Here is an 8,463-nt window from a genome sequence, read left to right on the forward strand (position 1 = left end):
GTTCCTTGGCCACGCTGCCAGCCTCTCCTGCTAGGCACGCTCCGCCCTGGGCCTTTCCCCAGTGCAATCAGCAAAATTCCCTCAGAGAGTCATAAACTCAGACAAACCAGTGTATAAAACCTCTGAGAGGCTTGTTAATTGCTGCTCGTTACTAGGCAGGGGTTGAGCAGTGATTTCCCCTGAGGCAGTGCCTGGACAAGGAACTTCCTGGCCCAGGACTGCTCCCTGCTGTCACGGGTGGTGGTGGGTTTTGCCCACACCTCTGATCTGCATGCATGGGAGGTCTGGCTTGCGTGGGGCATTGGGAATAAGGAGCCGGGAGCTCGGGTAGAATGTTGACTAGTTCAAGTGGAGAGCCAGGAGCTGCTCATGAGAGTGGTGGTCCGTTCGCCCCCAGCTTGGCAGGCTGGGCCGCCCCGGACACTTAGCTCCTCCTCTTTCCAGGGACAGGCGAGGGAGCCCCATCCACAGAGCTTGCCCCACACTGGCGTGCTGGGGACCGCAGTCCTGAAGGGAGCTGTCTCTTTTAGGGTAAACCGAGGACATCTTTATTAAATGATTTCCCATTTTTGCACAGGGTGTAATTGCTGCCAAAATGTCTCTGTCCCAGAGCATAGCAGGAATTAGACGGTCTTCCTACCATTTAGTCACCGGGCAACCTGTGCTAGTCTAGAGCGATCATCCCTCTGACGCTGCACTGCAGCCACGCAGCATTACGCTCCCTGTGCGGGAGGACTGGGAAATGCGGCTTAGCAGCCGAGGAGTGAGAATGGTCCATGCTATGCCACAGGCTCAGGATTTCTGCAAACCCCCCGCTGGCCTCAGGCACCAGGAAACATTTTAAAGGATCGAATACTGCAGCCAGGAGCAGACCCGGAAATGTTCTGATGTTCCTAGCTTGCCTGATTCCTCTCATCCATCTTGGAGCCTGGCCTGTAATTCTGAAATAGCTAATGGTGTTACTTGTTAATTAAGTTAATGAGACATTCTCCTCTCATTGAGCGAAACCAATATCCCATTAGGGGTCCTGACACTTACAGAGGCCAAACAGTGGCTTGGGATCTGCAGGCAGGCAGAGAATCGTGACACCTGCCCTTCACCCCTCGGCGGGCACAGCACCAGCATGCCTTCCTACGCCGTCTTGAGCAGAGTCCATCCCTCGGTGAGGCAGCTGAGTCTGAAACGCTGAGCTGCTGCTCCAGTAACACGGCACCCTCCACTTCTGCTGGGCCTCATGACAGTGCAGCAGGACAGTGGGTCCCAGAAGAGCTCAGACCGAGTCCAGGCCTCACTGTCCAGACTGGAGTGCACGACAAAGCCTTACTCCATCAGTGACACCTCAGAGCATCAACACCCCTCCCACTCTGCAATCTGGGCTCAGAGAGAAGCAGCTCTAGGACACACTAGACTCCTGTGCTTTTCCATACCTGTATCTAGCACTGAGATGCCAAGGGGATTAGGCAATTTGGCCCAGATCCACAAGGGACTTATGGGCCTAAATCCAGATCCACAAAACCCTGCTCAGCTGTTGACTAATCCTGTAAGCACCTCATCTCACTCAGTGCCTCAATTTCTGCTCTAAAAGTTCACTCCACTTCTAAGTTTCTGCCTCTGGGCTCATGCCCTACTGCGCCAAGCAGATGCCCGCACACCAATACCCAGAGCAATTCTGAGCTAGATAGAATGAGGCCAGCAGACTGGATGGTATTGGGCTTTTTGCAGCCAACTGGGAAAGGAATACGCCCACTTCCTAGGTCTGCCTACTACACATCCTTCCTGCAGCTGCACCCCACCCTGTGCTTGTGATGGGGCACATCCATCACTGGGGAGCAGGTGAACTCCCAGCTCTGAGAACATGGTTTGGGCTATAACTAGGTGATAAGTGCTTTCTCCACCTGGCCTCTCCTACCAGCCAGGGCTCTGGCTGTTTTGTTTTTAGTTAACTCTCCCTCACTGTATTACGGGGGGGCCCTGGGTATCTCTGCAGGTGTGGCTGCTGGCGTGGAGTGTTTGAGGAGGCACCACGCTGCTATGGGGGGTGGGAGGGAACAGCTTCTGAAATGGTCACGTCACAGGAGCTGCCCTTTTTCTCTGGCGCAGGTGCGGTCTGTGTGAGCCTGATGGGAAGCAGCTGGGAAGAGCTTTGATTGTTTTCCCCAGAGAGGAGGAGCCTGGAGCGTGAAGGCTGAGACTGGTGGAGAGGGTTGAGTCAGGACCTCTTGAAATTGGCCCATTTCCCCCAGCTTAGGGGGCCGTTGCAGGTGGCGATGAGCAAACAGCTAGGGCTCCCTGCTAGGACACTGGCAGCTGTATGCATTAGGGCACTGAAATCATTTCTGGGCATTTAGAGGGTGCTTTTCACGATATTCTCTGAGCACAAAGACCCAGCTCTGCTCTCAGCTGGCATGTGACTTCTGAGGACTGGGAGGGCCTGAGAGCAGGATGTGCCCCTAGGGTTTTAGCACGTCTAGGCTGACTGCTCTCTGAGGGCCGACACAGCATGCACTAGGTCCAGTGCAAACCTCGAGGCAATTTCTTTGGTTGGTTAGAAAGCCTGATGAAGCTGGAGGGGAAATTCCCAGGGCAGTAAAACCAGCACTGTGGGTTTGGGCTACAGGCAGTTGCTGCAAACCCTGCCCAATGTTACAGCCAAAGACTTCCCATCTGAGCTGGGACAACAACACAGCCCTATGCTAGCACATGCAGAGATGCATTAAATGCATCCAGTCTATTCAGCAACCTACTTAAACTCCCCAGCCCCTGGGCACCAGCCCCAGCAGCCCTCATCTGTGCTCAATGACAGGCTCTGTTCCTGCCCCCTAGGGCCGTCAATAGGAGCAGGATTAGTCCCATAACACTGAGTGACCCCAGCTCTCTTGAAAGCGTCACTGGGGGTGTGGGTTAATGAATGCTGCAGTGAGAAAGGGCAGGCCTTTCACTCACACATTCCTTGCAGGAACCCCTGCAGCTGCTGGCCCCATGCCCATGTGAATGGGAGTCTGATGGCCACTCACCCTGCTGGCATGGATGTTGTAATAGCCTCTTTGCCCTTGCTGAGTCAAGCCTAGAAGCAGGAGGCTCCCCGCCCTGATAGCTTTCAATAAGCTTCCTGGCTGTCTCCCCGCGCGCCTGGTTGCTCTGTAACCCCTGCTATGCAGAGTCAGCACCGGTCCGGGTTGTCACTGAATGCTCGGACGGTGACCCGTCACTGCAGCCTCCTGTCTTTACATCACACACTGTGTTCAGGGACTCGTGACGCTAACCCTTCGTTGGAGGCTGGCCTGTCCCAAGTTTAAATATTCAGAATATTTCTCTTATTCAGAGATCAATTCCATTGTATTTTTTCTGTAGTTGAATTACTTGGGAGCTGAGCTCTCATTGTCTTTCCATTCAGGAACAACACAACCTCTTGTTCCCCCAATTGCCAATTCACACTGCTACTGAAAACCAAATGAAATGACTCTGCATAATCCTATTGGCATTTTGCTAAACTGATCAGCACATCCCATCACCACAAAGAGAGCTCAGCTTCCATAGGAGGAGACTGTACGAAAGGGGAAATCAATTTCCTATATAGCATCACCAGAGCTGACATGAAACAAACTTGTGTTAGATCGATGTCTTTCTATGAGCTTGTGGCTGAAGGAGACTGCTGGGTCCTGGAAGCTCATTGCATTCTATGCCGTTCTCTGTCCTGAAAATAAAACAAATCAATGGGATGCCAGTCCCATGGCTCAGGCCATCAGCCTCTGCATTATTGGTCTGATTTCTGCCTCTCTGATTTTGGGTTGTCCTGTTTATCCAGTGGCCGGGTGATGCATTTGGAGACAATGGGGCAAATTATCCTTGCTGTCACCCATTAACTCCAGTGGGGATCTCTGAAGTTAAGTGTTGCATTTTTGTGTGTGTCTGGGTGTGACAGGGAGCATTGTCCCTTCAAATTTATAGCCAAAGATTAGTTATTTCAGTAATATGGAAAGTGCAACCATTCCTGGAATTTTAGGAAATAGGGAGATATGTTTGGGATTATTTTTTCCATTACTGAATATTCAAATTGCACATTATCTAGGGTATTTTGGGTTATCCTTCCATTAATGAGAAGGGCAATGAACAATGGTAGAGGGAACAGGAAAACCCTAAACCAACAATCAGCAAACTCCAAAGTGATAGATGCAGCATATTTTCAAACTAGCCGACACCATTTATGAGGATCTGAAAACAAATATCCACAGAATCATTGAAACCTAGGGCTGGAAGGGACCCTGAAAGGTCATCTTCTAGGCCACGCCCCTGCATTGACTAGACCATCCTCGGCAGGTCTTTGTTAACCTGTTCTTTAAAACCTCCAGTGATGGGGATTCCACAACCGCCCTTGGAAGCCGAGTCACAAGTGCTTCACTAGCCTTATAGTTAAGAAACTTTTCCCTAATATCTAACCTAAATCTCCCTTGCTGCAGATTAAGCTGATTATTTCTTGTCCTATATGCAGTGGACATGGAGAACAATTGATCATCATCTTCTTTGTAACAGCCCTGAATATATTTGAAGACTGTTACCAGGTTCCCAAGGAGTCTCCTTTCTCAAGACTAAACATGCCCATTCTTTTTAACCTTTCCTCTTAAGTCAAGTTTTCTAAACCTCTGGTCATTTTTGTTGCTCTCCTTTGGACTCTCCCTAATTTGTCCACATCTTTCCTAGAGTTTAGCACCCAGAACTGGACATGGGACTCCAGCTGGTGCCTCACCAATGCTGAGTGGAGCAGGACAATCACCTCCCGTGTCTTACATATGACATCCCTGTTAATGCACCACAGAATGTAATTAGCCTTGTTCACGACATCATCACATTGATAACTCATATTCAGTGTGTGATCTGCTGTAACCCCCAGATCCTGTTCAGCAGTACAACCACCTAGCCAGTTAGTCCCCTTTTTGTTGCATTTGATTTTTCCTTCCTAAGTGTGGTATTTTGCACTTCTTTTTATTGAATTTCATTTTGTTGATTTCAGACCAATTCTCCAATTTGTCAAGGCCATTTTGTCAGAGTCTTTTGAATTCGAATCCTGTCTTCCAAAATGCTTGCAACCCCTCCCAGCTTGGCATCATCAGCAAATTTTATAAGTATGTGCTCCACTCCATTACCCAAGTAATTAATGAAAATATTGAGTAGTAACTGACCCAGACCAGACCCCTGTGGGACCCCACTACAAACCCCCGCCCCAGTTTGATAGCAAACCATTGATAACTACTCTCTGAGTATGATCTTTCAACCTGTTTTGCATCCACCTTATAGTAATTTCATCTTGACCCCCATTTCCCTAGTTTACTTATCAGAATACCATGTGGGACTGCATCAAAAGCCTTACTAAAATCAAGATATATCACATCTACTGCTTCCCCCCATCCTCTAGGCCAGAAACCCTGTCTAAGAAGGAAATTAGGTTGGTTTGGCATAATTTGTTCTTGACAAATCCATGTTGGCTACGCTTATAACCTCTTATCCTGTGGGTGCTTAGAAACTAATTACAATTAATTATTAATTTAAATAAATTATTAATAAATTTGTTCCAATATCTTTGCAGGTATCAAAGTTAGGCTGACTGCTCTATAATTCCCTGGGTCCTCTTTGCTCCTCTTTTTAAAGATAGGTACTGTGTATGCCCTTCTCCAGCCCTATGGGACCTAAACTGTCCTTTACGTGTTCTCAGAGATAATTGCTAATAGTTCCAAGATTGCTTCAGCTGTTCATTGAGTATCCTAAGGTGAAGTTCATCATACCTGCCGACCTGAATATATCCACATTTTCCAAATATTCTTTAACCTGGTCTTTCCCTATTTTGGCTTGCGTTCCTTCTTTCTTGTTGTTAATATGAATTGTGTACATATTAAAAAGTATCTAGTCACAATTTATCTTTTAGTGAAGACTGAAGTGTAATAGGCATTAAACATCTCAGCCTTCTTGATGCCATCAGTTATTAGCTCTCCTTTCTGTCTAAGTTGGAGGGCCTACACTTCCTTTATCTTTCTCCTGCTCCTAAAGTATTTAAAGAACATCTTCTTGTTGCCTTTTATGTCCCTTGCTAGGGGCAGCTTATTTTGTGCCTTAGCCTTTCTGATTTTGTCCATACATGCTTGTGCTATTCTTTTGTGCTCACTCTAAGCAATTTGCCCATGTTTCCACTTTTTGTAGGATCCCTTGTAGGATTTTCAGGTCCCGGTGGAGCTCTGTTGGCCTCTTGCATCAGGATAGTTTGCTATTATGCCTTTAACATTGTCTCCTAGAGAACTGCCAGCTCTCCTGAACAAATTTTGCCCTTAGATTTTCTTCCCATGGGACCTTACCAATACTCTCAGTTTGTTACAGTAGGCTTTTTTAAAATCTATTTTCCTTATTCTCTGCTCTCCCTCCTTCTTTCTGTAGAATTACAACATCTCTCATTTCACGATCATGGTCCCAAATTGCCTTCAACATTCGGATTTGCAACCAATTCCTCCCTATTTGTCAGAATCCAGTCTAATATGGCTGTCGCCCTGGTTACTTCCTCCACCTTCTGCAACAAAATCCTGTCCCCAGCTCATTCCAAGAACTTGTTGGACATTTTCTGATGTGCCAGGTCACTTTTTCGACAGATGTCTGGGCAGTTCAAGTCCCCAATTACTACCAGGTCTTCTGTTTTGGACATTTCTGTTCTGTGTTCGAGAAATGCCACATCTACCTTCTCTTCCTCATTTTGTGGTCTATAGTAGATCTCTACCATGACATCACCCCTGTTTTTTCTCCTTTTATCTTCACTCAGAGACTTTCAACCATGGGTGTCAAGTGAACAAGTTACTGGGGAAGGTTAGCCCCAGGCCCCTCCTCCTCTGACCGAGGCCCTGCCCCTCCCCACCCCCCTACCTCACTGGAGCCCAGAGTACCCCCCCATGGCTACTGGCCCTCCCTCACACCCCCATCCCCAGAGCGCTGGGTGGGGGCACAGCCCCCAGCACCCCCAACTCCAGCCCTGGAGTGCTGGGTGGGCAGCTCAAAGTGGCCCCAACCCCCGCCCCCCCAGCTCCAGGCCTTGTGAGCACCGGCCCCAGCCTGCCTGCCCCAGCCTCTCTGCCACAGAAGAGTGGGAAGAGAACTGGGAGCAGGCAGGAGGTGACCTGGAGGCAGAGCGCGGGTGAGGCTATGCCACGGTGTCTGGGGAGGCACAGCCTCCCCTGGCCTATGATGTTTGCCACCCAAGCTTTCAACAGGTCTGTCTCCCACCTAGTTCTGGACCTCAGAATACGTGTGTCACGGAGTCCCCGGGCGATGCTCTAGAACTGCTCCCCACGAAGCCAGTCAGGACTCTGGGGCAGTCTCCTCTCTGTGAGCAGCCTGTCTTCAGGACCCACAGCTCACACAGCTTCCACCTTCCTGGGTCTGACCTCGGAGCATTCAGCCTCCTCTGCCCCTCCGTGCGCTTCCCACAGCAAGTCCGCCCAGGCGGGGTCCTGGGGAAGCCAGAGGGTCCTGCACCCCAACTTTGCAGTCAGACGTGACTCTCAGCCAGCCAGTAACACAGAAGGTTTATTAGACAACAGGAACATGGTCTAACACAGAGCTTGTAGGTACAGAGAACAGGACCCCTCAGCTGGGTCCATTTTGGGGGGCAGTGAGCCAGACAACCACATCTGCCCTTCACTCCATGTCCCCAGCCAGCCCCAAACTGAAACCCTCTCCAGCCCCTCCTCCTCTGGGCTTTGTCCCTTTCCCGGGCCAGGAGGGCACCTGATTCCTTTGTTCTGCAACCCTTTAGCTCTCACCTTGCAGGGGGGAAGGGCCCAGGCCATCAGTTGCCCGGAAACAGGGTGTCGGCCCTTCTCTGTGTCCAGACCCCTGCACACACCTGCCCTCCAGGGGTCTGCAATGATCGTACACCCTTATCCCCCCACCTAGATACTTAAGAACTGCAGAAGGGAAACTGAGGCACCCCCACAACATTCTGAGGAAACATTAAGAACAGTCCCGCTTCGTCACAACGTGTATATATTCTTGATGTACAATGCAACACCTTCTCCCTATTTTCTTGTCTGTTTTAGGGCACCAAGTCTTTGTGATGCCAATTCAGGCATAATTTAGCTTTTGTACTAATACTTCCAGTTGTTCTTGATTTATTCCCCATACTCTTCGCATGTGTGCACAGACATCCAAGATGTCCAAGGTTCTACCGTGTCCATAGTTACTTTTCAATTAGCAGAGTATTAATACACATCACTGTCTGCTCCCATGAGGGTTGGGAAGGAAAGGAGCCATCTCTACTGCCCTCTTTCAAAGCAGGATGAATGTTGAGCATATCACTTTTCTGAACAACGTGTTCTCAAAACATCACATCTACAGATAATTCTGAGAAATTAAAATCTGCTAATACACATCATTCAGTCATCACACTGTGTTTCCTTAGACTTCAGAGCTCTTTGTATTATTACAAACAGA

Source organism: Chelonia mydas, chromosome 10, assembly GCF_015237465.2.
Source record: "Chelonia mydas isolate rCheMyd1 chromosome 10, rCheMyd1.pri.v2, whole genome shotgun sequence".
In the NCBI taxonomy this organism is placed as follows: Eukaryota; Metazoa; Chordata; order Testudines; family Cheloniidae; genus Chelonia; species Chelonia mydas.